The sequence below is a fragment of the Bemisia tabaci genome, chromosome 2 (assembly GCF_918797505.1).
Source record: "Bemisia tabaci chromosome 2, PGI_BMITA_v3".
NCBI lineage: Eukaryota > Metazoa > Arthropoda > Insecta > Hemiptera > Aleyrodidae > Bemisia > Bemisia tabaci.
The window spans coordinates 5,117,703-5,143,443 of NC_092794.1; the positions used below are offsets into that span (position 1 = coordinate 5,117,703).

Genomic DNA, 25,741 nt, shown 5'->3' on the forward strand with positions numbered 1-25,741 from the left:
TACTAATACAGGCCGGCCAAAAATCAGTACTTTTACAGTGCCTCCATTTGACGAAATTCGATAAATTTCAAAAATTTGAATTTCTCTCTCAAATTGCGACAAAAATGAAAAATTCCGGACCTTCTGACGGAATTTCCGCACTTTTTCAGTACTTCCGACCGCCCTTAAAAAATCAGTGCAATTTCCGGACTTTCCGGAAATTCCAGACTTGTAGACACCCTGGCCACCATTGACCATGGCCGAAATGGTACCTCCCCACACGCATATTAGGAGTCCTGAGGCCCGAGTTGTGGGTCTACGCTAAAGGCACGACCATAAAACTATGTAAATGCGGAGGGGTCTCCGTTTTGGCAACAACGGTACCGATGATGGCGGAACTGGTTCAAGACCAGCGATCAGCGCGGTTCGGTTCGGCGTCTCCTGACATTCGCACACGCCGCGCGCCGCTCCGCCCCGCGTCGCGACGCACGCATCCCGGCCGGCGACATCCGACATTGGACGCCTCCTGCGCCTCAGGCCCGGGTCCGCTCATCAGCTGATCTACATAAGCCATTTGCCGTTAGACCAACAGCGCTGTCGCCCACCGCCCGGGAGCCTTTTGGATCCAGGCGCTACGCTCCCATCTGACCCTCGGCCATGAATTGATTTAGTGACCACGTCATTCGATGGATCGATATATTCGCTGGTTCGATTGTAAACAAACACATAATTTCAAAAAATTCAAATCAGGGTGTCTAGTTTGTTTTCGATTTGGGAAATCCTGACGAAATCCTGATTTTCCCTGATTTATGACTGATAAATCCTGATTATTAGTGGAGAAGAATTAAAATTTCTGCATGAGCGTATGCAAGAGCAAAACTCTAGAATTAAGTTCTGAGGATTAAAATAAGTGCGAATCGATGAAAAAACCCGATCGGACGGCCGACTTTTCTCAAATCCTGGTTTTACGACCGATTTTTCCTCAAATCCTCATGAAATCGGGATTCTATCCTGATTGATCTCAAATACTGATAGAATCAGGAGAATCGGAAAAATCCTGATGCTAGACCCCCCCCCCTTCAACTCTCTGAATGGCTGTGTTAATTTTATCGCTCTTTCAAAGCGCGGCAAAACTGATCGAAATTCAAACGGACCAATTAGATTTCGATTGTCCTATCGCATTTTATGGAATGACGTAGCCACTAAATCAGTCGATTGGCGACTAAAAAAGCGGAGTTGAATCAATATCAAATTCTTGAAAGGACCATGGATCACTAGCAGGTGAAACGGGAGGGTACAAAATGAACCGGTTGCGCCAGTCATAAACTTAATTTAAGCTGATTGATTAGCGAAAAAAAAATCAGATCTATTCAAACGCTAAGTTCTTACGTCCAATATTAACGGAGAGCGTTGCTATATAAATTAGCGAACAGCGTTGACAGTTTTTTGAATTTAAAATTTTAAGATTTTTCAAATCCGGTACCTGATACTCTTAAAATTCACTGACATTAGCCTGATTTCCCTTACCTCATAAAATTCCTTGACAATTCCCGCTTTTCAGACTTGTAGACACCCAGACGGTAGTAGTGACAAGTAGTAGTGACACACGGCGTTCCATATAAATGTTTAATTAGTGGTTGCCATTAATAAAAGCTGCGAACTGATATTGGGTCATGATAACGTGCTCATTCAAAGGAAGCCGATAATTGCATTGATACAGTAAGAGAAGGTCGGTAACAGTGCATCTAAAGTATTTATTCGCGAGATGTTTACGACATTAACTTTCCGAATCCTATCGCGTTTGCTTACTTACAATCCGTGATAGTTCCATGAAAGTCAAAAACTCATAGACTAATCAAAAAGCGGGGGAAGAAATAAGAATGACCATACTCTCCCTATTTTGCCGTGCTAAGGTAAAACGCCGTATGATCATTCGAGGGTTGCAAATTTCCTTTGATAAAATGTTTATTTTTGAGGAAACGTAATGAATATTCTCCCTTGAAATTTTCAAGAACTTCAAGTGAAGTTGCGGCCAGAATTATTTGAAAAATTGGTAAGAAAAATATGCATCAGTTTACCAGGAGACCCATGTTTGATCAAAGGGAATTAGGCAACGCCTAGAGGTTCATAGGGCGTTCTTCCTTAGCACGTAGAGGAGTTCGGCGCATACTGGGTACCGCCGCCGGATCGGATGAAAGAAAAGTTTTCGCGCGGTTTATGAGCTCTAAAAATTTTTACGACTTGTAAATATGTGATACACTTCCTGGGAAATCTCATTCGAAGAAAAAGCTCGTAAAAACCGGCCTCATTAAAGTCGAACAAGACTGCTGGAATGTTGCGGAATTACTTTTCATATGATTGCTTTCACCGGAGGAACCGAACGAATAAACCTAAAGTTTGACCACGGACAAGCTCGTTCGACAAGAATTCCTGAAAGAAATTAGTCGAATGATCGATAAATTAAAAAGAAACGTACAATTTAAGTGAAACAAACGAGATCATAAAAATAACGCTGAAGTACGATACAATTTATTTACGGTACAATTTAATTTGCTTAGATTTCGAGACATATTTAAGAAATGGGAAAAAATCAAATTTTTGGGACGATCAGTAAAAATTAATTCCACAGAGATCCACACATAGGAACTTGAAAGCTATTTTGAATTTAACTATCGATGCGTAAAGCCTCCGGATCAATTGGGTTCAACACTGGAAAAAAAACACATTGGATCTAGAGTTCAGACTCTTGAAAACATTGACAAGAAAAAATACTCTTGATTCAATCGGATTTTTGCTTGAATCAAAACGAATCCGCTTAAATTAAGAGGCTTGGTTCTTAATTTAAGCTAGATTCTGATTGAATCAAGAGTACTTTTTCTTGTCAATGTTTTTAAGAGTCTGGACTCTAGATCCAATGCGGTTTTTTTCCAGTGAAATTAAATTAAATGAAAGACAGCTAAAGTAGAGAATCTCGTAGTTTTCATACAATACTGACATGACAGAGTTTGAGTAGTTCATTATTCTTCCTATCTAGTCATAGGACAGTGGCGAGGCACGAATGGTCGATTATCGATATTTCCCCATTTGAAGCTATAGTAAAGAGTCGATTATTAAGGTTTATCGATCCTTTTTCATAGGATTAAATGGCAGACCAATCGATATCGCAAAGCACGCCACGCCACTGAGTCATGAGCTGCAACGACTAAGAAAACGAGTGCTGAGAAAAAAGTACAGCCTTTACTCTCTTGAAATCTGGTGAGTTTTTCGGTCTTTTCCCTCTTTTCAAATTAATTGGACTTACAGACGCCGTAAAGCTGTTGTAAAATATTTCCACATCAGAAACTCTCCAAAGAATAACAAAACTGGTTTCTTTCCGAACTTCGAACACCTAAGAATTGGTTCTCGCCATCCTTGAACTTCGAGCTATTTAATTAACCCGAGCCCGGGAATTTCTTTTCGTTTTCGTTCCGGCCTGAGTAAAGTTTCAGAACATTTTTGCCGTACTCGGGAACAACGTCGTACGATTATTCAAACGTTGCCAAGTTTTCCTCGATAAAATATTCTAATTTTGAAAAAAAATAAAGGATATTGTTCCTTCGAATTTTTGAAGCACACTCGATTCAGCACCTAAATATTTTAATGCTTCATGTGAAAGTATCAAATGAGCTGAGGCTATAAAATCAATTCACAATTTTTCCCACGATATGGGATCACGGAGAAAATCTGCTGCAAAGTAGTAGAGTACCCATATAGGCCATTATAGGAGAGTATGGACATTATGACCGACAAGTGTCGGTCGGTAATTTTGAGGTTGTATGATGGAGGTCTTAGGGCCCAAAAGGGCAGCCAATCTATGAATTCAAATTATCCAGAGTGATTTATTATTACAATTGTGATGATTCGTCGTTGGTAAAGCACGCATTCGATTTAATATTAGAATAAATTTACTCATTTTTGCGGGAACTGGCTCATTCATGAATATTCTAGGCCATTTTGTTTTGATAATGGAACCTGAAGATTGGCAGTGACATTTTTCGTTTTCAAAGGATGGCTGTTCCTTTGAGCCCTGAAAGCTCCATATTTCGACACGTCCGAACTCTCTCTAAATAGGTTCTCTACTAGAGAGTTGAGAGTTGAGAAATGGACCGCCTGGTGACGTCACTGGGCAACATTTCCCATTTAAACTCGTGTATTCAACACACATAAGTATTTCGTCATATCTCTCTTAATGTTTATCGTTTGCCTGATTTAAAAACCAAGGGTACCTTCACTCTCAGCTGAATGGTAGTTTTCAATATTTAAACAAAAATTATGAACTTTTTGACCCTTGCCAGTCCACTGCAAATGCTTTTCCCTATTAATTACAAAGAGAGCTAGTCACGCGTTTCCTTGGAAATTCGAATTTCATCGCCGAAAAAAAAGTGAAGTTGATTTAACATTCTGCGGATGGAAAAAAAGTGTGCGAGAACTGATAAAATGCTGAATTATCTGCTACAGCAGTTACTTTGGCAATGCCAAGATGTTAAACTAACTGCTGTGGCGGCTGATTCAGCAGTTTATAAGTTCTCGTACACTTTTTTTCCATCCAGAATGTTAAATCAACTTCACCTTTTTTTCGGTGATCCGATGCACTTGGGCAACATTCGAATTTCCGAGGGGGTTTCCCCGTTGCACGACAGATTTGATCCGCGACGATCGATTCCGTGCAAAAATAGGATACTCGCGTGTGGGGCTGCGCGAGCGACCGAGTCGGGCCCATTAAAAGTTTTTCAAAGTTGCGGAGCGGGCGCCGGCGAAAAGCTGCAAATGACGGGCAGGTCACCGGAATCGTGACGACTCAAAGCTCTTAACAGCCGCGCTAATCTACCAGCGCAAGCCGGCGGGAGATAGGGCTGTTAAAACTGCTCGCCCGACTCCACCGACAAGATTAATACATCATAAACCCGGCTTGTTACCACTGTGCAAAGCGTGAACCCACAGATCTACCGCCGATACCTGCCTACCTTCCTATGCACTTAACCGCGATAAAAATATGTTCAATATTCCGCTTACCTATTTCTCTCCCTCTCCGGGCATGTTCACTCTGCTGCGGGCTGATTATTGAAATTTATAGACAAAGCGATAGACAAAGAAGACCAAAGGTATATGGAGGGATTCCATTGGTGAAAGCGGGTGGTTGCAATTTAGAAAGGAGGTAAGGTAATAGACTAACAAACGGCAACCCACGGGAGACCCTGTACATGGTCTGTCATTTTCTCCCTTAGTCTAGTTGAATCAGCCGTTTCAACCAATAGGATCGCTCCATACTCCCAATGTCTTCTTTGTCTATCGCTTTGTTTATCAATTGCAATTATCAGCCCGCTGGACTCTTAGAAATCCAAGTGCCATACAAATACCAACTTCGTGCTCATTATGACATTACAGTTCTCATATAAACACAAACTATTCAGCAGGACGTTTGCATTGCGCTGTGTTCAGAAACAAGAATATTGCGTTTTTCGATGTGTCTTGTGCTGGTCTGTGTTGATATGAACAGAAATACAAGCTTTGTTGATTCCTTTTCGATTCTGAGTTGAATGGAGCCTATTTCAAAAAAGGGCCTTTATGGGCTCTTATTTTTGGGAAGGGGGGACTCAGGGATATTGTTCAGATGTACCTAACTATAAGACAATCTTCCAGTGAAAGGTGTCGCTCGCGTTCAAATCTCGTTTCGCCAATAAAATTTGAGTGGAAAGGGTTAATCAAAATTTCCTGGCATTTTCTGGTTTTCCCTGACCGTGGCATCCCTGCGGACAGAGGTAGATTCTCCGGTGGCCATACTCTCACTGTAGATGTAAAGATACTGTATTTAACGGATATGACACCTTCTTCGACGACTCACGCTGTATTCCAGTGGAACTCCTGGTTTTTTCGTTGCTACTGAACCGCGACCTTGCTCCAGATATTTCTCCTCCGCCCTCGCCCAGCTTCTTGCCCGGCTTTTAATCTTCGTTCAATGCTGGAGCCGTTGTCACAGTTTCGACTCTAGCTGTCCCGCGCTGGCGCACTGGGGTGTGGCATTTTCCTGGTTGTATCTCATATACATGGTGATCTAAAATTCCCGCACCACTCGGACCAGGCACCTGTGAGTGCTCCTACGTCGAAGGAATCGACTTTTAGGCCGCCACATGGGCCTGCTGCAAACTTTATCTGGAGCGAAGAGAAAAATTGTTCCTTAAAGAAAATGACTCAAAAATCACGATGAGCGCATCAGGAAAGTCTCAAATGGACGTATATTTTTATCAAACGGAACTATGTGCATTATGTCGAGAGCCCTGTTATGCACATATTCTTATGGGTCTCAGGGCTCATGTCTTAATGCAGATAGTTCCGTTTGACAGAAATACGTCCAAATACACTCTTAACTTTACAATCTGCCCAAGAAATATGCGTTTTTTAAGCTTCCCCGCTTCTAGAACGATACTACAACACAGGTGACATTTTCATCAGAGGAGTCGTTCCATCCAACCCTTGCGCGGTAGAATTCTACACAATTCAACATGGCTAACGCTTTCGCGCGCAAATCGTGAGAGAGCACCATGGTCTTTCTCGGCGTGCGAAAAATGTAAATATAAACACGCTGGTTCATAGAATCCCGTCTCGTCACGTGTTTTTTGGCGGGTTGGCGTCGGCCATGTTGAATATTGCGTAGCATCCTGGTGCGCAAGGGTTGGATGGAAAGACCCCTCCTCCGAAATGATCACCTGTGCCATAGTATCATTTTCAGAAGCGGGAAGCTTAAAAAAACGCATATTTCTTGCGCAGATCGTTAAATTATGATTGTATTTTAGAAAATATCGACGCGTTCATCGTGATTTTTAAGCCATTTTCTATAAAAAAAAAAAAAAAAAAAAAAAAAAAAAAACTCTTCTTTTTGTTCTTACAGGCCCAATGTGAGGGGATCACCCCGAAAAAAGGGCAAGATCCCTCGGAACTATGCGGAACTTTGGATCACTCTGTATAATAGCGCAGACGTATCGTTCAACTACCGCGCTAAAAAATAAGTCATAGAAGCATTCGAGATTCTCCAAATGCTTCCTCATGGAAAATTCAATTTTGAGGGAAGTTACGCCCGACACTTCTTCCTCCCAGGACCTTGGCGTCATTTACGAACATCCCCTAATTTTTCCGGAAAATTGTACTTTACTGAAAACGAAGGCATTGATTGGATGTTGATGCGGCGGTTTTTCTTAGCATGGTGTTAGGTGGATGCGATGTAGGCGCAGAGAGGAATGGCAATTTCGCCTCGAATGCCCCGCACTCGGGCCGCCGCGCCGCGTCGCGTTCCATATCGCATTCAAATGCCACGAGGCGTTCCCCCGAGAATTATGACCCTCCCGGGTCAACATGAGCGTGTTTGGCTCGAGCTAATGTGTCCAGTATAAAAATCGATCTCCAAATATGTCCAAGCAGAAAAGCTCCACGCCCTTAGCTCTACCGTCCACCTGACCGTTCAGAAAAAATCAATCAGGATGTTAATTTTAAAAACGAGTATGTGAGGGATTCTAAAAAAAAAAAAAAAAAAAAAAAAAAAAAAAAAAACAGTGAATCTAGAGATTTTTAAAGGTTTTTATGGGGAGGCGGTGTCTCTTGCCCAGGGTAGTGTCAAAAATGAGTTCGCTCATATCCAATCATAACTTAAAACTAAAATGTACAATAATTGATGTATGACAGAAAAAGAAAATCTTACGATTTTTTGAGGGAACCAGCTTTGAAAGGAACTAAACAAGTCTCAGATCATAATTGACTGTACCTGGAACAGAAAAAATATACAAAAAGTTAAAGAATGCAGTGAAGTTTGCATGAAGATGATGTTCAGGAGTCGCAGAGAACACTAGTATGTGCTGAATTAGCGGTTTGAATACGTAATTTTAGGATTCCTTGCAACGCTCGATTCCTCATAAGAGGAGCTTGGAGGACAAGGCGCACAAGTGCAGTTTTTGAAAAAATAGGAAAAGCAATTATTTCAAGTAAAACCAGTCTTAGTGCATGTGCTGTGAAAAAATGTCACCCAAATTCCAATTTTAAGCATCAAAAAGTCAGTTTGAACTTTCATTCCGCCGTAAGGATTCTTGTAATTTCGCAACTTCAAACATGTATTTCTCGAAAGAGCAAACACTGCACTTGCGCGCTTTGTCTTCCAAGCTGCCGTTCTAAGGAAGAACGCCGTATGAGCCTTCAGAAGTTGCCAAGTTTCCGTCGATGAAAAGTGAATTTACTGGGAGAATTATGAATATTTCCCCCCAAAATTTTCAGACAATTTTGTACGCAATTTAATCTAAAATATCTGAAAATTTCAAAGAAAAATATACATGAATGTCGTTAAAAATATATGTTTTATCAAGGGAAATTTGGCAATTCTTGCATGTTCATACGGCGTTCTTCCTTAGCACGGCAACAAGCCCTTCTTATGGCTTTCTTCCGTTACGCGGCTGAGCTATATGAAGGGAAGCGGTGCGCGTTGGGCAAAGAAGGGAGACAGGCGAGAGTGTGAGAGAGTGGAAACGTCTTGGAATGGAAAACTCGCGAACGACTAGATTTACACCTGCACGGCGCCGCGGTCGATGGTCGGCGTCGGTGCACGTTGCAACGCGGTCGTCAACACTCAACGCTCAACACTCGATGGTCTTGGTCGGGCCGTCGCGTTGGGCATGCGTGGATGTCCCTTGATCTTCCCGAAGAACTCGCGGCACTTCCCGCCGTTGACGTGAGACGAGATCCTGCAATTTCTGGAATCCAGGTAGTGATTCATGCTAGCTGCCATTTTCGCAAGCTGCAAACACACGGCCTCGCCGATGGACCGCTGCGAATCAAAGAATTCTGACACAGCATGTTTCTTACGAAACCAAAACTTCATGTAAAACACGATTCGCGCAACGAGAATTACTGAAATTACCTCCTGACTAAGATATTTGGGCGTATTTCTGCTGGACGGAGATATAGACGAGTGGGAAAGATGGGATGTGCTCTGGAAAGATGGATAAGAAACAATGTAAAAGTGAGTGTGATTTCCTTTGGGGAAATGGGAAAGCGAGATTTTACATTCTCCCAAACGGAACTAGGCGCCAACTGTATGCGAAACTCATGAGCCGTGGGCTTGTGTCAAGAGGATTGTGGACAGGGATCATGACTTCACAAGACTCGTCCGCTGACGTCACTGGCGCTTTATCATTCCCATTCATTTTCACTGCTCGAAGACTAACGAGCACACCCCTTCTTTCCCACCTATCTCTGGTTTCGTTTCGCAGAGATACGTCCATTTAATGTTTCTTGACGCGTAAATTCAAAACTTAATACGTGCGTCAAAGCCCGTACTTAATTAGGGCGTAATAGTCTCTGTGGCGTGAAAGTATGACAACCTCAATTTTAGCGCTTTGGCTCGGTTGTTGCAAATTGGTGAGGCGTGAATGATCGATTATCGATATTTCCCCATTTGAAGCTACGGTAAAGAATCGATTATTAGTAAGGTGTTTGTCGCGAACACCTTGTTTATCGACCCTTTTCCATGGGTTCATATGGCAGATCAATCGATATAGCGCAAAGCCCGGCACGTCACCAGTAGTCGGGTACCTTTGACCGCGGACGGACACACAGAGAGAAATTTCAACACAAAAGTTTGGTTAATATGCGAAGTAAAACACAAAATAACCCTAAATAACCCATGCCTTCAGTTGACAGTGTCGAAAGGAGTAGTTTTTTTTGAGGAAATCTAATGAAAAACGAATGGCGAATACCAACGTCGCAATCGGAGGAATGCATTTTCCCAGTCTTCCCATTGTTTTCTGCGCTAAATTCACTGCAATCTGTAACAAAATCAACACAAAATTTGTGTTGGTTTGTATTTCACTTCTTATATTAACCATAAGTAAAACAAGAACACAAATATTCTAATCAGAGCACACGTTAACGGCTAGCACTAGTAAAAAAAACCTCTTGGACCAATGCCGCATTGCATTGACTTAAGAGTGCAGTTTCTTGTCGCCGGATTTAAATCTTGAACTCTTGTTTCAAACGGATTTCGCATTGATTCAAGCGGATTTTGCATTGAAACAAGAGTCTTGACTCTTAAATCCGGCGACAAGAAACTGCACTCTTGAACCAAGAGGTTTTTTTTACCAGTGAGATCCCTCTTTCAAAACGAATCGAATCGATGACATCGAGAAAACCCGAGGAAGGAGATATAGAATCGAGTTGGAGAGAGGCAGAACACAAAAGTGCGCTCCGATCAGAGCCTGCATGGTGCCTATGGTGCTCGGGCCTGTCTGCCGAAACTTTTGAATGGAACTTTCCCTAATTAATTAGTCAAAAGCTGTCGCAGTTGGCACTTTCGTTAGGCGCGACGGCCGCATTCGGAAGCGGAAGGAGTCCCGGGGTCGGAGTAGAACGTGGTCCGCATTCCGAGCTGCTCCGTCGCGTCCACCGATATTTCGTCAACCATCGGATAGTTCCACACTCCTCAATTATTAAAGGTCTCCGTCATGAAATGGGTTAGTAACGCGTTTGATGGAGTCTTCTTTTTTTTGACACTTATAGATTTTAGTTATTAATATACTAAAATTGAAATAGCAAGACACTCGTTTCAAGTTTGTGCTTAAAGTGCCGTTGTTTCGTCACGCGCGACTTAGAGAATCTATTCTAAAAGTTAAGGGATTTTCAATTTAAGGATTAAGGACGAATATTAATTTCATCGGAGGGAATCCGGCAATATTTAAAGGGGCAGATACACCTGCGAGCTAGACGCGAGTCTTGAGCGGCAAGTAGGCCTTCGGTCGTGTTCGGCAGTCTCCGTAACCAATCAGGCTGCGACTTGCTGGAGGAGAATCGGATCCTAATTTACGCGTCTAGACGCGCGTCTAGCAAGGAGGTGTATCCGGGCTTTTAGTCCATGAATTTTTGAAATCGATTTGAATGGGAGAAAAAGCAGGCATTTTTTAACGCATTACCGGCGTTATCATATTTGGATCGCATTTAGCGCACCTGATTACAGTGTTTTCAAAATCGTGCAATTTCCTTTTTTCTTTTAAAACTACCTAACGTATGTGCAGTATTAAAATTTAAAAAAATATTCCTCTTTGAAACTTAACACATTTTTGGTGGGACGTAGGGACGCAAAAACTATTTGCCACTGGGAATTCTTTTAGATAATTATGAAAACGCGACATTTTAACAACACTGTAATTGCGCTGGTTCTTTTTTTTTTTTGCTATATGTGATCCATTTAATACTCGACCATTAAGCCCGAATAAAGTTAAATTATTTTCAAGAAAGACGATTGAAAATTACACAAATAAATCTCGGGTTATCATGCCTCCTGCGATGGTATTTCCGGGCGCCGGACGCGACGGAGGGTTCTCTGAGCGATCCTTCAGAGCAGAATCGATGTGAACACTCTCGGTGGCCAAATCGGTGACCTTCCCAGGCACATCGATTCTGTGACGACATATGCAGCTACGTGCAGGGAATCCTGCCAAAATATTCCTCCGGATAATATACCACCATAGCATGACCACGGATGGAGAAGTGTGGCGCAGAGCGAGGAAATTCCAAGTTCCCATCAAACTTGGAATCGACGCGCAACGTTGCCGATTCGCGGCGGCGAGGCGTGAATGATCGATTATCGACACGCCCCCATTTGAAGCTGTGGTGAAGAATCGATTATTAAGGTGTTCGCTCGAACCTCTGTTATCGATGCTTTTCAATGTGTTTAAATGACAGGTCAATCGATACATTGCAAAGCACGCCACGCCACTGCCGATTTGCTATTTCGAATAACGTCGCATTGAACCGCACGACGATTTGAATTGGAGAACGATCAGAATTTTGTTGATTTATTCCTGCTTATTATTATCTTGTGTAATATTTAGCAATGTTCCGTAGTATATTAAAAGGAAAAATTATATCCAAAGAGAGTTGACAGACCGGGTTTTTTTTTATCTTATCCCATATCGCCTGAGGAATGGTGAATACTTGAACTCATGGCCAAAATGAGCTACTGATTGATTTTATCTGACGCTTCATCATTGTTAACATTTAAAATGCAAACCAAAAAAAAACCAATTTTCTTTGCGGAGGATATGAACATGTATTTAATTTGACAACCGCCCAGAAGCTCTTCGACTGTCACATCGTGCGTCAAAATCGCCTGTTGAATATTTATTTCATCGTTTAAGATAGTAATTTAACACTGAGGGGCGATTTTGCGATGCATTCGTCACGACACGTTGCGGGAACCACCGTGCAATTGTTATCAGTTACATCCTAATTCCAACCCGGTTTCCGTGACATGAATACGAAATTCTCAGGCCATAAATGTCAATTATCGCATAAATCTCATCAGCAAACGTGTCAAAATTTCCGCTCGGAACGATGGGGTCTACAACCCCCCCCCCCCCCCCGGGTAAACAGGGGGCAGGGAACGGAGTGGGGTTCAGATTATTGGCTAAAACTACCTACTACCCGCATAGAAAATTTTGAATATTGAGATCCACCGGAAGCGATCAGAGTTTCTAATGCACGCGCAGAATTGTTTCCGTAAAAATTGTTATATTGTGGGTAGAAAGGTAAAACGTTCATCGATGGTAGACCTAAACAACACTAAGTGTATTTCCATTGGAAAATACACTGGAAAAAAACCACATTGGATCTAGAGTCCAGACTCTTGAAAACATTGACAAGAAAACGGACTCTTGATTCAATCAGATTTAAGCTTAAATCAAAAGGAAATCCGCTCAAATTAAGAGGCTTGGTTCTTGATTTAAGCTTAAATCTAATGGGCCTGTTGCAAACTTTGCTAGAGCAAAAATAAGAGTTGTTTCTTATAGATAATGCCTCAAAAATCACGATGAGCGCATCGGCAAAGTCTGAAATGCACTCATAACTTCACAATCTGCGTGAGAAATTTGCGTTTTGGTCCGAATGAATTCTCTTATTACTCTTGAAAAACCACTTTGGTCGGAGGATATGAACATGTATTTAATTTGACAACCGCCCAGAAGCTCTTCGACTGTCACATCGTGCGTCAAAATCGCCTGTTGAATATTTATTTCATCGTTTAAGATAGTAATTTAACACTGAGGGGCGATTTTGCGATGCATTCGTCACGACACGTTGCGGGAACCACCGTGCAATTGTTATCAGTTACATCCTAATTCCAACCCGGTTTCCGTGACATGAATACGAAATTCTCAGGCCATAAATGTCAATTATCGCATAAATCTCATCAGCAAACGTGTCAAAATTTCCGCTCGGAACGATGGGGTCTACAACCCCCCCCCCCCCCCCCGGGTAAACAGGGGGCAGGGAACGGAGTGGGGTTCAGATTATTGGCTAAAACTACCTACTACCCGCATAGAAAATTTTGAATATTGAGATCCACCGGAAGCGATCAGAGTTTCTAATGCACGCGCAGAATTGTTTCCGTAAAAATTGTTATATTGTGGGTAGAAAGGTAAAACGTTCATCGATGGTAGACCTAAACAACACTATATGTATTTCCATTGAAAAATATCCTAAAACGTACTTCCGAAAAAGGTTTTCAAATTTTCCGATACTATTTTATTTATTCACGATAAGGAATAGTAACTCTCACGGGCGAATTAAAAGACGTTTTCTGTATGTACACGGTTTAATTTAACTTTTCTTTTGTATGTACAGTACTAATCATGTCTAATCTTAAGTATTGGTCTAATTTTAAGTAAGACAATTGCCTTTGTAGATAGTTAGCTATACTTTTAAGATTACATTAAGTTCTTCTCATGTTCTCATCTTCTTCACCTTTCACTCATTTATCATTAGTAGTTAGCTATCTCTATGATATATATGTTTCATATTCTTCAGCTAAAAGTGCTAAATTTGTATTTCTAAAGACGTGCTAATAAATATTCAACAAAAAAAAAATAAAATAAATAAATAAATAAATTATTTATTCACTGGGAAACAAACCAAGCTTACTGTTTGAAATGTTCACGTAATATGCTCCACTCGGAGAGGGAAGTTTCGTAAATTTTTCTTGTGAGCAAGTCGATTGGTATTTTTTTTAAATAGTATAGCAAAGAAGGAAGTGCAGAACCTCGCAAACAGCAACGATGTACTTGATTTATACGAGACATTACATTGAAGGGGATAAAATTATGTTAAGTCCAATAAAGTCTCCTCCATTGATTTTTGACGTTGTATAGTTGGGTGGGACTGAGAATATACAGGCTCCTGGTGGCATTTACCAAAAGTATGGTTCCATGATATGGCAGATGCTACAACTCTTTAGTTGATTATTATACTCGTAAATATAAATGTGTCAGAGTGCGCGGAAAACTCATGCCATTTTCAGTCACGTTTTTGCTTCTTTTTTTGAATTTTTACGATACTGTTGTAAAAGAGGCAATTCAAAATTGTCACACATCTACGAGGAAGACACCTCAGCTACCTGCTTTGTTAAAAGTGTTGCCGTAGCTCGTCACTAATTACATTCTCAGTGACAGACGTCACAGGAAAAAAGCTCCATGATTTTCGTTGGTTTTGAAACTTGATTTGAATTGCGGGCATTTTCCGGTGGGTGGCCACGTGTTCGGTGAAGAAGCTGGTTGCTGGTTTCCTCCTTACATCGTCGCTTCTTTGACGCAATGGCGTAGCTCAATTTCAACGTGAGCCCTGGAGAGCGTGGAGTTATATAGAAAATAGGGCTCATGATAAAATCGAGATACGCCCTTACGTCAGAGGAGCAACGACATGTCAAGCACTGCTCACTTTGTGGAACGGACTTCCTTCGGGTGACATAAGCACACAACGCTCGCGAGTTGTGCGTTGCTCAGAAAAATTTACAATTCGGCTTCATTACCGTTCTCCCGAGCCACATCCAAATTCCCCCCGAAAAAAACAATTTTCGATCGCGAAAAATCATCTGAAGACTCAATGAAAGCTCGAACAATGACATCATAGTCAAAGAAGACTCAACCGGCGAATTTTACCTCCGAAGGAAGTTTTGATTTGTTGTATCATGAAGTTGTATGTTGCTACGATTATGTAACTGTTGTTATCATCAACCGGGAATTTGATGGCTTAAAAATAACAATTTTCTTATTGAAGATAAGGGGAAAATGTAAAGGAAATTGTCCACCAAACCCGCAGAGCGAGAGCGTTTGGGTTCTTTCACAGTGAGGAACTTCATACACAATCTTTGCAACATCAAACGGTCCTTAACAGTTCATGGTTTAAAATTCCCACTCTTCAAATATTGATTCCTTGTTCACATTTAAAATTTCTCCGTTTATGGATTCTTCGGGTAAATTTGAGTTTAATTTTGTACATTTATATTAAAAAACTCACGCTCCCACTATAAGTTGTCGTCAGCGAAACCACATAAACAACGAAAACAAACATGTTTTGACAAAAACACACATGTTTCGACGAAAATACAATACACATATTTCGACGATAACACACATGTTTTGACGAAAACACATTGTGGAGGCATAAGTTTTCTTGATAAAAAGTTCAAAATTAAATTATAGCTTTTACTGTTTTTAAAGAATCGATAGCGAGGGCCAAATTTAACTTTGAGTTACCTTTTTTTCGGCTAGATCGACCAAAAGGACTTTAGATCGACCAAAAGGACTTTGGATCGACCAATAGGACTTTGGATCGATCAAAAGGACTTTGGATCGACCAAAAGGACTTTGGATCGACCAAAAGGACTTTGGATCGACGAAATTTTTGGTTGAATAGACCTTAACTGCAGGTTACTCTGAATATCAGGAGAAGAAGAAAGTGTCCTGCTGAACATGTGCTTTTGTTTGTTTATGTCACTCAGAGGTTACGACTCGCGATTGGCTCGCGCCTGATTCTTCACGAGGTTGCAACTTTTTAATCCAGATATTTGGTGAATTTGGTGCAACCAAAAGAAAAGTGACCAAAAATATTGACCGCACATTTAATTTACAGTCGCCTGTAACCTAAAGTCCTACAGTCACCAAGTGTGTTCTTGTGTTACTTTTGGTTAATATAGGAAGTGAAACACAAACCAACCCCATTTTTTAGAGACGGACTGGCCTACGGGAAATCGGAAAGCTCCCGGTGGGCCAGTCCCCTGAGTACACCGGTGGGCCGGTCAAGGGGAAAAAGAAAGAAAGAAAAAATAGAAAGAAAAGAGAGGAAAGAAGAAAGAAAAAAAGGGGCGCATATGGTAGCCAGAAGCGCTCAAAAGAAGGGGACACAAGAAAACAAGAGGTCACTATGGGTGATCAAAATCATAAGTTGAAAATCGCTGACGTCGCTAATTTGAATATTCGCATCAAACACAGTATGGCCGGCGAGGGGTTGGCGCGCACAGCGCGCCACAGTTAGTGGCGCCTTACAAGACCGAAGGAAACTTCATGCGTTGCGCGCAAAGCACGCTGCAGGCGCCACGCATAGTAGCGCCTTACGAGTCTGCAGGATACTTCATGCATTGCGCGCATACCACGGTGCGCGCTCAAGTCGTTGATACGTCATATTTTTTTGGCGTTGCACGTACCCCAGTGTACACCATTTCCGAACAGTGCACACCGTGAGCTTGCGATCCTAGAATCACAGGATTGTAGAGATTTTGCAATTCTGTACGTTTTCCGGTGAAAATATAATTTACGATTGAAAATGTTTTAAGTTGGAATGCTGGTAATTTCCATCGTCCGGAAAACGTCGAACTTACCTAACTACCAGGGTTTCCAGGTAACACAAAAAGGACCTGGTTTATCAGAAAGGAACCATATTACATTTTCGAAAAAATCGAGTTAAGAATATTTCCGCGTTTCACTAGTAGTCTATTCTCCTGCCAAAAACTGAAAGTCAAAAAACAGAAATTACTCAATTTGTGAAAAGAAAGGTGAGAGTTAAATTTCAACATTGAGCCTTATATTCAGGAGTACAACTCAAACCTCTTTTTCTCAGTTTTGACTTAATGTGGGTTGGTTCCTTTCTAATGAACTCGGTCCAAATGCCTGACTTTTCTTACTGTGCTGGGTCTTTAGTTATCGGCTTGCTTAGACCGTTGAGTCACCGTTGAGTTTCCGTTGGGTATTCGCCATCGAGTACGTTGCTCACCAGTATTCGAAAGTCAAATGCGCCAACGCGAAAAATTCGCCCAAGAAATCGGCCATGGCAACTAAAAAATGAAGGCTCTGCGCCAATGTGGCCTCTAAAAATCGCCTCCCCTCCTCCCCTAGGAAAAAATCCTAATTTTTCTGTTCGGTGATTATTCGACATTTCTCCCAAATTACAGCTACTTGTTCTGTAACTAAAACATCTTCCGTCTAACCTTTCACTGAATGCGCCGTGATATTTAGGCAAAAAGTCAATTTGGCCCCTAGAAAATCTTCCATGGCCCCTAAAAATCGAGCTTGGTGAGCCACATGGCTCCTGAAACTCAAAGATCCAAGCTCCAAGTTAAGCGTGTAGACGGCGCTCTTCAAGTGTCACTGAACAACGGTTTTTATTTTTGACGATCACGCTGGAGACGGCTCGACGCTGGGTCACACGCGGTCCACGGCGCAAGAACAATACCCGGCATCGTTGCTAAACGCCGGTGAAAAACCGCCGCTCCTTACGCTGGAAATTAAGAACCGCCCGATTTCCGTATACGTACTGGAAACCCCGAACTCGTTCCACATCGGGTGCTCGCGGCCCCGGGACCCTGTCTCCCTAAAACAAGGCTCTCGGTCGGACAAAAGGAGGCATTATTCACACCGATTCCTAATGACCTCGATAGACGGATGAGCAACGTTCGATTGAAAGGTCCACGGCGCGTCGCTGCGTCATCGACGTAACGAAACGAGGGTAGCGTTACGGACTGCGATGCTTCCATTGACGAGCTCGGCGCACAAATCTAACGAGGAAAGGCGATTTTCCCGAGTTAGTAATACTACACTAGAAAAAAAACACATTGGATCTACAGTCCAAACTCTCAAAAACATTGACAAGAAAAAGGACTCTTGATTCAATCAGGTTTCAGCTTAAATCAAAAGGAAATCCGCTCAAATTGAGAGGCTTGGTTCTTAATTAAGCTTCAATCTGATTGAATCAAGAGTATTTTTTCTTGTCGATGTTTTTAAGAGTCTGGACTCTGGATCCAATGTGTTTTTTTTTCCAGTGTGGTAATCTAGTAGAATTTGGTTTGACAACATCATTATCGATAGATTTGTTTGGATTAGCCAAGGGGTTGGATTGTGATAAAAATAATAAGGTGCTTCCTATCAAAACATATATCTGTGGATTTCATTCACCTGATGCCGTCTTCAGAGGTAATCAATCATATGAGGGTCATTCAAAAACTAAGTTTACCCCTTTCATATTTTCGGAGCTGAAAAAGATGAATCAAATCGGTAAAAACAAGATTCTTCCTTACATCCTCAGCTCTTCATTGATACCCAGATTTTTAAATTTGAATCACTGGTTGCCGAGAAAATTGATTTTTACGAGAACAACTCCCGGCGAATTCAGATCACTGAGCGGCAGTAGTCCAAATTTAAAAAACTGGGGTATCAATGGAGAGCTGAGAATATAAGAAAGAGACTTGTTTTTACCGATGTGATTTACCTCTTTTAGTTCCGGAGATATGAGAGGGGTAAACTTACTATTTGGATGACCATTGTACATTAAGAATCACTTACTAGCTGAAGTTTGCAACATAGACTCATTGCATCAATTTCATCGAGAGACAACCGACAACGCAGTAAAGATTCATTCTATAGAAAATCTATAGCTACAAGAGCACTCACGATCAAGATCGCGGTTGAAAAAGTTGTGAAGGTCACGGCAAGTTCTTCGGTGACATTAAAAGACTATCCGCAGGGGCTTTTTGCCGCGTCAGCGTCATAGGCCGAGAACTTAAAAAAGTTCGGTAGAGTTGTTTGAATATTGATGAGGACGTCCCCGCCTATCCGAGCCAAGGGTTCCGTAAAGCGACAAAAAATCAACTCGGTTGCAACCTCATCGCCTCGAGAGCCAAGGGCACTGCTAATGAACAGCAGAGCAACGCAGGGAACCTGAGGAGCATTGCCACGCACAGGATCTGATAGAGGTCCAGTCCATGCCCCTGACCTGTTACTTCCCGGTCACAAAAACATAGAATTTTTAAACCAATGTTCAGAAAACAATTTCCTGAAAAGTTAGAGCGACTGCAACCTCTTGTTGGGGAAACTTTCCCTGACTTTCCAGCTTTTCCTTGACCGAAATTATCAAAATTCCCCGCCTTTTTACATAGATGATTTGTGCGTGTAATAATTTTTCAGAATAATTATAAAGTAAAAAATGCCCACGCTAAAACAAATTCCTTCCAATATGAACTTTCCCAGGTGAGGATCTTCGGCACTGAAAGAAAATATCAAATTTGCCGCCAATAATAAATATGTTCTTTAGGATCAAGAACAATGCTGCTTACTTTAAGCTACTTCCTTGCTTATCGCCAGCAATATGTTTCTAATTCCTAGAGAAATTCAGCCTGAATCGAGATGGAAAGAAAACAAATCTTGGAAGCCGATTGGGGGCTTGGAGGACAAGGCGCGTAAGTGCAGTTTTTGAAAAATTGATATATTAATGGTTTCAAGTAATACTACTCTTAATGCATATTCTGTAGAAAATTCACTCCCAAATTCGAATTTTCAAGCATCAAAAAGTCTAAACTTTCTTTCCGCAAAATGATCCATGTACCTAATTTCGCAACTTCAAACACGTATTTATCGAAACAGCAAAAACTGCACCCAGAGTGGCAAAATTTCATGAAAAATAAAATCTTTAAATTTCACGTGAAATATTTCAGAAATTTATGAAATATATTGAAAAATACCGGTTCCTTTTCATGTTTCGCAAAATGTGAAAATTGTGACTTTCTTCTGTTTTTGTATATTTAAGTGCAGGTTGCATACTCTAGCCCCTGGAAAATATGAAATATTTCATAGCCTCGTGGAATTTCATGAAATATTTCACTGAAATTTCCAACCTTTCATTTCTTTCTTACGTTTCATGTCACCCTGACTGCACTTATGCGCATTGTCCTCCAAGCCCCTCAATTCAAGAATCGTCATACTTGGGCCATGCAATTTTTTCAGTGGGGGGGGGGGGGGGGTTCCAGGCTCAGGCCCCCGAGTGTGGGTGGGATTCACGTTCCCTTTGCTGACCCGTGGCGCGTCGCCCGTTGGGCTATTATCTGCACATCCGGACTTCCCGATAAAAGTTCCGCGCCTAGCTCACGGACCTGCGGCTTTACGAGTTTCCGTCGAGTTAGTTCCAGGAACATGGATCGACCCAAAGCCTCAGCTCAACTTGCACTCCCTTTGGGACACTCTACTAAGCTTCACAACTTCTTCTAGTTCCTTGAGGTCGAAATGAGTGAATTCTTCCGACTGCTGGATTCCAGACCGGAAATTACAAAATACAAGGTGTCCCAAGGGTAAACCGTCAAAATGAGACTTTTTTCCTCTCACGCGACTTCAATACGGCAAAAATTGTGGGTAATCACTTCAGTTGATAACTTTTAGCGCTAAGTTCATCCACAACCTCAAAAACGTGAAAAACTCCAATGAAAGGGAGATCTTGGGTCTTGGATCCTCTGAGATAATGACAATGAAGTTTTAATCCCAATGATGGTACTGTTTTCAGAGCAACATTAAATTAAGCGTTATTAAGCTTCATAAAGAAAATAAAGAATAGTACTTTTTAGTAATTTTACCTATTACTGCTCTCCGGAGGTATTTTTTTTTTTTTTTTTATTATTTGTACAAAAGTTATAATATGTACAGAATGTTTTTAGATGTAAGATACATCTTTAAAAAACTTGGGTTTAACTTATAAGATAAACTTATACTAGGTTACACACATTTTTATATGGAGAGAAATACAACCTCTGAAAAATGAGGAGGGAAAAATAAAACAATTTTGCTTCAAAGTAAAAATGTCTTTTTGCTTTGACATGGAATGCGGGTGACCGAACCCGGTCAAATGCCCAAGAGCCCCTGATTGCGTTCGAAGAGCACAAGGAGGCCCGTCAGTTTAAAAGAAGGATAATTTTGAGAACCCCTGAATTCCAAGCTCGTGGGGTTTGCGACGTTTTAATCTTCGGGTGCATTGGTCCTTTTCCAGAAGCGCAAGCGCTTCTGGGTTGGGATGCCTATGCAGCCTAGTTTCGTAAGAGTTGTACATTTTTGTTATGTAGTCCTCTACAGAATCAATGTTGAGGTCGGCGCGAATATCCGCGTTCCTCTCATACCATCTGGCTTTTGAAATGCTTCGTAATATTTTCATTTGTATGACTTCTATCTTTTTTAAATTTGACTTGGCTGCACAGCCCCACAACTGGCAGCCATAACTCCAAACCGGCCTCAACATTGACTTGTAGAGGAGCAGTTTGGTTTCTAGAGATAACTTGGATTTGCGGCCAATCAGCCACTGCATATCATGAAATTTAAGTCTTAATTGCTCGACTTTTTTCTTTATGTGTGCACCCCACTTGAGCCTGGAATCCAGGTGGAGGCCGAGATATCGGGCGACTGTGTCGCGAGGGATTTCAGAGTTTCCTAAGTGAAGAGGAATATGAGTAAATGGCCTGTTGGTAAATACAATTTCTACCGATTTAGACGCATTTAATTTGGTCTTATCTTTGTTTGTCCATTTATTAATCCTGTTTAGGTGGGATTGAGCGTTAAAACGTGCCTCCCTGTAGCTTTTCGACGCTGCTAGCACAAGCGTATCATCGGCATAAACTCCCAGTTTCCCCCCTCTCCCAGACTGCGGGATGTCTGTGGTGAAAAGGGAATAGAGAAGGGGGGAAAGACAGGAACCCTGCGGAACTCCTGCCCTTATTGGTCTGAAACTTGAGGTGGTATTTTCATATCGCACTCTAAATTGTCTACCTGATAAAAATGAAGACAGGAGTTCAACATGGTTACATGGGAGCATTTTGTAGAGTTTTCCGATGAGGCGCTCGTGCCAGACGCGATCAAATGCCTGCGCTACATCAAGAAAAACCGCCACACAGTATTCTCCCTTTTCCAGGGAGTCTTCTATAAATTTAGTTATTCTATGAAGTTGATCAATTGTAGAATGTTTCGCTCGGAAACCAAATTGGGCGTCGATTATTAGATTTTGCTTGCCAACTATCTCGTTCAATCTCTTAATGTACAGTTTTTCAAAGAGTTTGCCGATAACAGGCAACAACGAAATTGGCCTGTAAGATGCAGCCTCTGTAGGAGGTTTGTCTGGTTTTAAGAGGACGAAGATTTCCGCTATCTTCCATTGAGAGGGAATATATTTGCATCTAATGACAGCATTAAAGATTGAGACCAATTTCATTATTGCCCTGTTAGGCAAGTTCTTCAAAATCAGTCCTGAGATTTTATCAAATCCAGGTGCTTTGTTTGCCTTAATTTTACCTTTTATCTCTTTAATGATTTCTGAGGGAGATATGGTTTTTATTTTTATTGGTGGGATTTTTTTGATTTTTCGGGGTTTCAATGTGGACACTTCCCCTTCATTCTGCAAATCTGAGTCAGAACTGCCGGTGGAAACATCAGAGTCAGATAGTGTTTCCAGGTCTTCGTGCGGTTGAAAAGCGGCTTCAAAGTGATCAGCTAAAACCTCTGCTTTTTCAGCATCTGTATTTGCCCATGTATTGTCAGGTTTGCTGATTGGGAATTTTAACTGTTTTGGCCTTTTTAAATATTTTGTGGCTGCCCATAAAGAGTAGTTTTTATCTGCTGACGGAGACAAGGAGTTAATAAATTTTTTAAATTTGTAATTTAAAAATTCTTGTGTTCTTTTCTTTACTATTGCATTTAATCTGTTAAATTTTGAATTGTCTTCAGGAAAATGGGTGAAATTTGCTTTTCTTTTGGTTTTTCTTTTTAAACGAATAAGCTTTAGAAGTTCCTTTGGGATAGCGTAAGGTTTTATGTTATTTACAGCTACAGGTGTATTGGCTGCTGCACAGGATCTGATATTTTCCACCAGCAGCTCCGACTCCCTGTCAATATCTTCTGGAGTGAGGACTGGAACGCTGTTGTCAATTAAATTTTCTAGATCTAACCTGAAATTTTTCCAATCTGTTCTTTTAGAGCAAATTGAGGGGGGACGATTATCAAGGATTGGAGTAGTAAAAATCTCCAGAATGATTTTTGCATGACCTTTTTCCATAGACATTAAGGTATCACATGAGACGTGGTCAATAAGATTTATGTTTTTAAAAACAAAAAAGTCTATTAGATCAGGTTGGTGGCCTGGATTAGTGGGAAAATTTGTCGGTTTTCCGGGGGATATAAAATTCCCGCCAACCAAATTAACTGCTTCTAGGAGTGATACGCCTTTAGGGTTATCTCTCCTGGATCCCCATCGAGGATTTTTAGCGTTCCAATCCCCACCGATCAGATACTTTGGGCCTAATTCCTCCAAAAACTCAGTGTAATCCTCTTTTTAGTAATTTTACCTATTACTGCTCTCCGGAGGTATGGCAGAATAAATGTTTGTCTACACTAGACCTTCATAATTTTTTATGAGTGTACTTTCACGCATTAAAAGAACTCATTTTAACCAGCTTCAATAGGCAAATAATCAAGCCACTAGGAGAAGTAGTTTTGTCTTCCGGCTTTTTGAGGAATATACTATTAAATACAAAAAATAAAACAAAAGATCCTAACGAAACATTAGAGTTACGGGGTGAAGGTGAAAATTTTCAAATTTCACACTCATATTTCCAGAATAAATGCTTCTCCTTAGACAACTTAAAATTTTTCATATTCAAACACACAATCTGATGAGGGATTATTCTTAAAATCATTATAAACGAGGAACTTCCTTAAAATGCGAAGAGAATATTTATTTACGCGGACAAAGTGACGCGCAACGGCGCTATTTTTCGGCGAAAAAATAAATGCACTCTGTTGAAATGCAAAAACCAAATGCTACTCAAAATGGATTTAAAGATTCCAATCGACATGCATGCATAAAATTAACCGGCTTAATCCAGACAAAAGCTGGTAATGCAAAAAAATCTGGCAAAACGATTGTAATAGCATTACAGGGTATGCTGAAAAATTGCTGAATAAACGGAGGAAAATCTCGGAGGTTGATTTTTTTTTCTTAAAAAAATAAAATGTACAAGTACCTCACAAGGAAAAATATTTTGCTTTTCCAATTTTAGCCCCATTACCCCAGTCCCTCCTCAGGGTACAACCAGTCTTCGGCAAATGTTGTTTTTGGACCTGTCGGTCCATCATCTCGGACCAGGGTTGCAATTTTTCATGAAACATAAAATCTTCAAATTTCATAAAATTCCAGAAAATATGAAAAACATTGAAAACCATTTTGTGAAATTAAATGCAAAATTAAATGAAAGACGACTAGTGTTTGCTTCTTGGTGTTTTTTAGTATGTGTTGCATCTCCAGTCCCTAAAAATGTGTTTCGTGTTTTTCATATTTTCCACAACTTTGTGAAATTTCATGAAATATTTTACGGAAGTTTCCAATGTTTCATGTTTTTCAATTCACCCGTGCAACTCTGTTTCGGACGAATCATAGTATAAAAATAGGGATGTTGATCCTTAAACTTACGGTTTTGATGAAAATATTCCACACTTGGCTTCGACAGAGGTATATCCCAAATTTTGCACAGACACACACACGCGAACTTAAAAATGATAAAGGGAGAAAGGTGGAACGGGATCACAGCACGCGGGAGAGGAACGCTACAAGCAACACGAATTGGACAAGGAATGCGGGTGTACAACTGGTAGATCCGACCGGACCGACCACTTCGAGGCGACTGCCGACTGGTTGGATCAACTGATTCGCGGCTCCAGGCGGCGCCGGCCGCGCTGCGCTGCCGCCGTTCGGATCCGCGCTCTGGCACTGGTTCGTGTGCACAGCCGCCGGATTGAGTCAAAAACTGATTGAGAGTCTCCAGATGACTCCACATCGGAACTGGAAATGAAGCTCGCAATGAAGAAAATGGACCAAAGTCGGGGTTGCCACAAAATTAAAAAAATGAAATTCTCTGACATTTCTCTGCACAGGAAAAAAAAAACACAATGGATCTCGAGTCCAGACTCCTGAAAACATTGACAAGAAAAAGGACTCTTGATTTAATCAGATTTAAGCTTAAATCAAAGGAATCGCTCAAATTAAGAGGCTTGTTCTTCATATAAGCTTAATATGATTGAATCAAGAGTATTTTTCTTGTCGATGTTCTTAAGAGTCTGACTCTAGATCCAATGTGTTTTTTTCCCCAAGTGTGTGATTTAGAAAGCCGGATAAGAAATAACGTGAAAGTGGGCGTGTGGGCTGTTTTTTTTCCAGTGTGATTACCCTGATATGTGTATTTGAACAAAATTTCCTGACGATAAAAAAAATTCCAGGTGGTTAAACAGGGTGTCTAGTTTTTATCATTTTGGGAAATCCTGATTTTTGACTGCTAAAACCTGATTCCATAATTTTTCCAAATCCTGATTTTTCGCGGAGAAAAATTAAAATTTCTGCATAAGCGTATGCGAACGGTCACGAAAGCATGCAGAACATAGCACTTACGGCTGTCTTGCCAAGCAATAGCCTAGCATGAACATAAAAAATACCCTTCTTACGTAATGGACATAAAATCGGTCGATTTTTATTCATCCATCATTGATTTTCAATCAATTTCGAAGGAAGAACGCGGCATTTAATAATACGTGGAGCGTAAAACAATGGAAGAACATTCGAAGTTGGGTTCGGA

General features: G+C 41.0%; 1 protein-coding gene across 2 annotated transcripts in view; it reads right to left on the minus strand.

Moving 5' to 3' along the window:
• Positions 1–25,741, minus strand: part of LOC109031813 (beta-1,4-glucuronyltransferase 1) — a 255,217-nt gene that overhangs the window by 59,855 nt on the left and 169,621 nt on the right. Inside the window, exons 1-2 of one of the 2 annotated variants that reach the window (XM_019043583.2) lie at positions 24,586–24,811; positions 7,709–7,771 (exon numbers count right to left, since the gene is read on the minus strand). The exons of the other annotated variant lie outside the window; for it this stretch is intronic. The gene's annotated coding sequence lies outside the window, so the exon portion shown is untranslated. Of the gene's footprint in view, positions 1–7,708; positions 7,772–24,585; positions 24,812–25,741 lie in introns of those variants that run through there. 2 annotated transcript variants of the gene reach the window in all.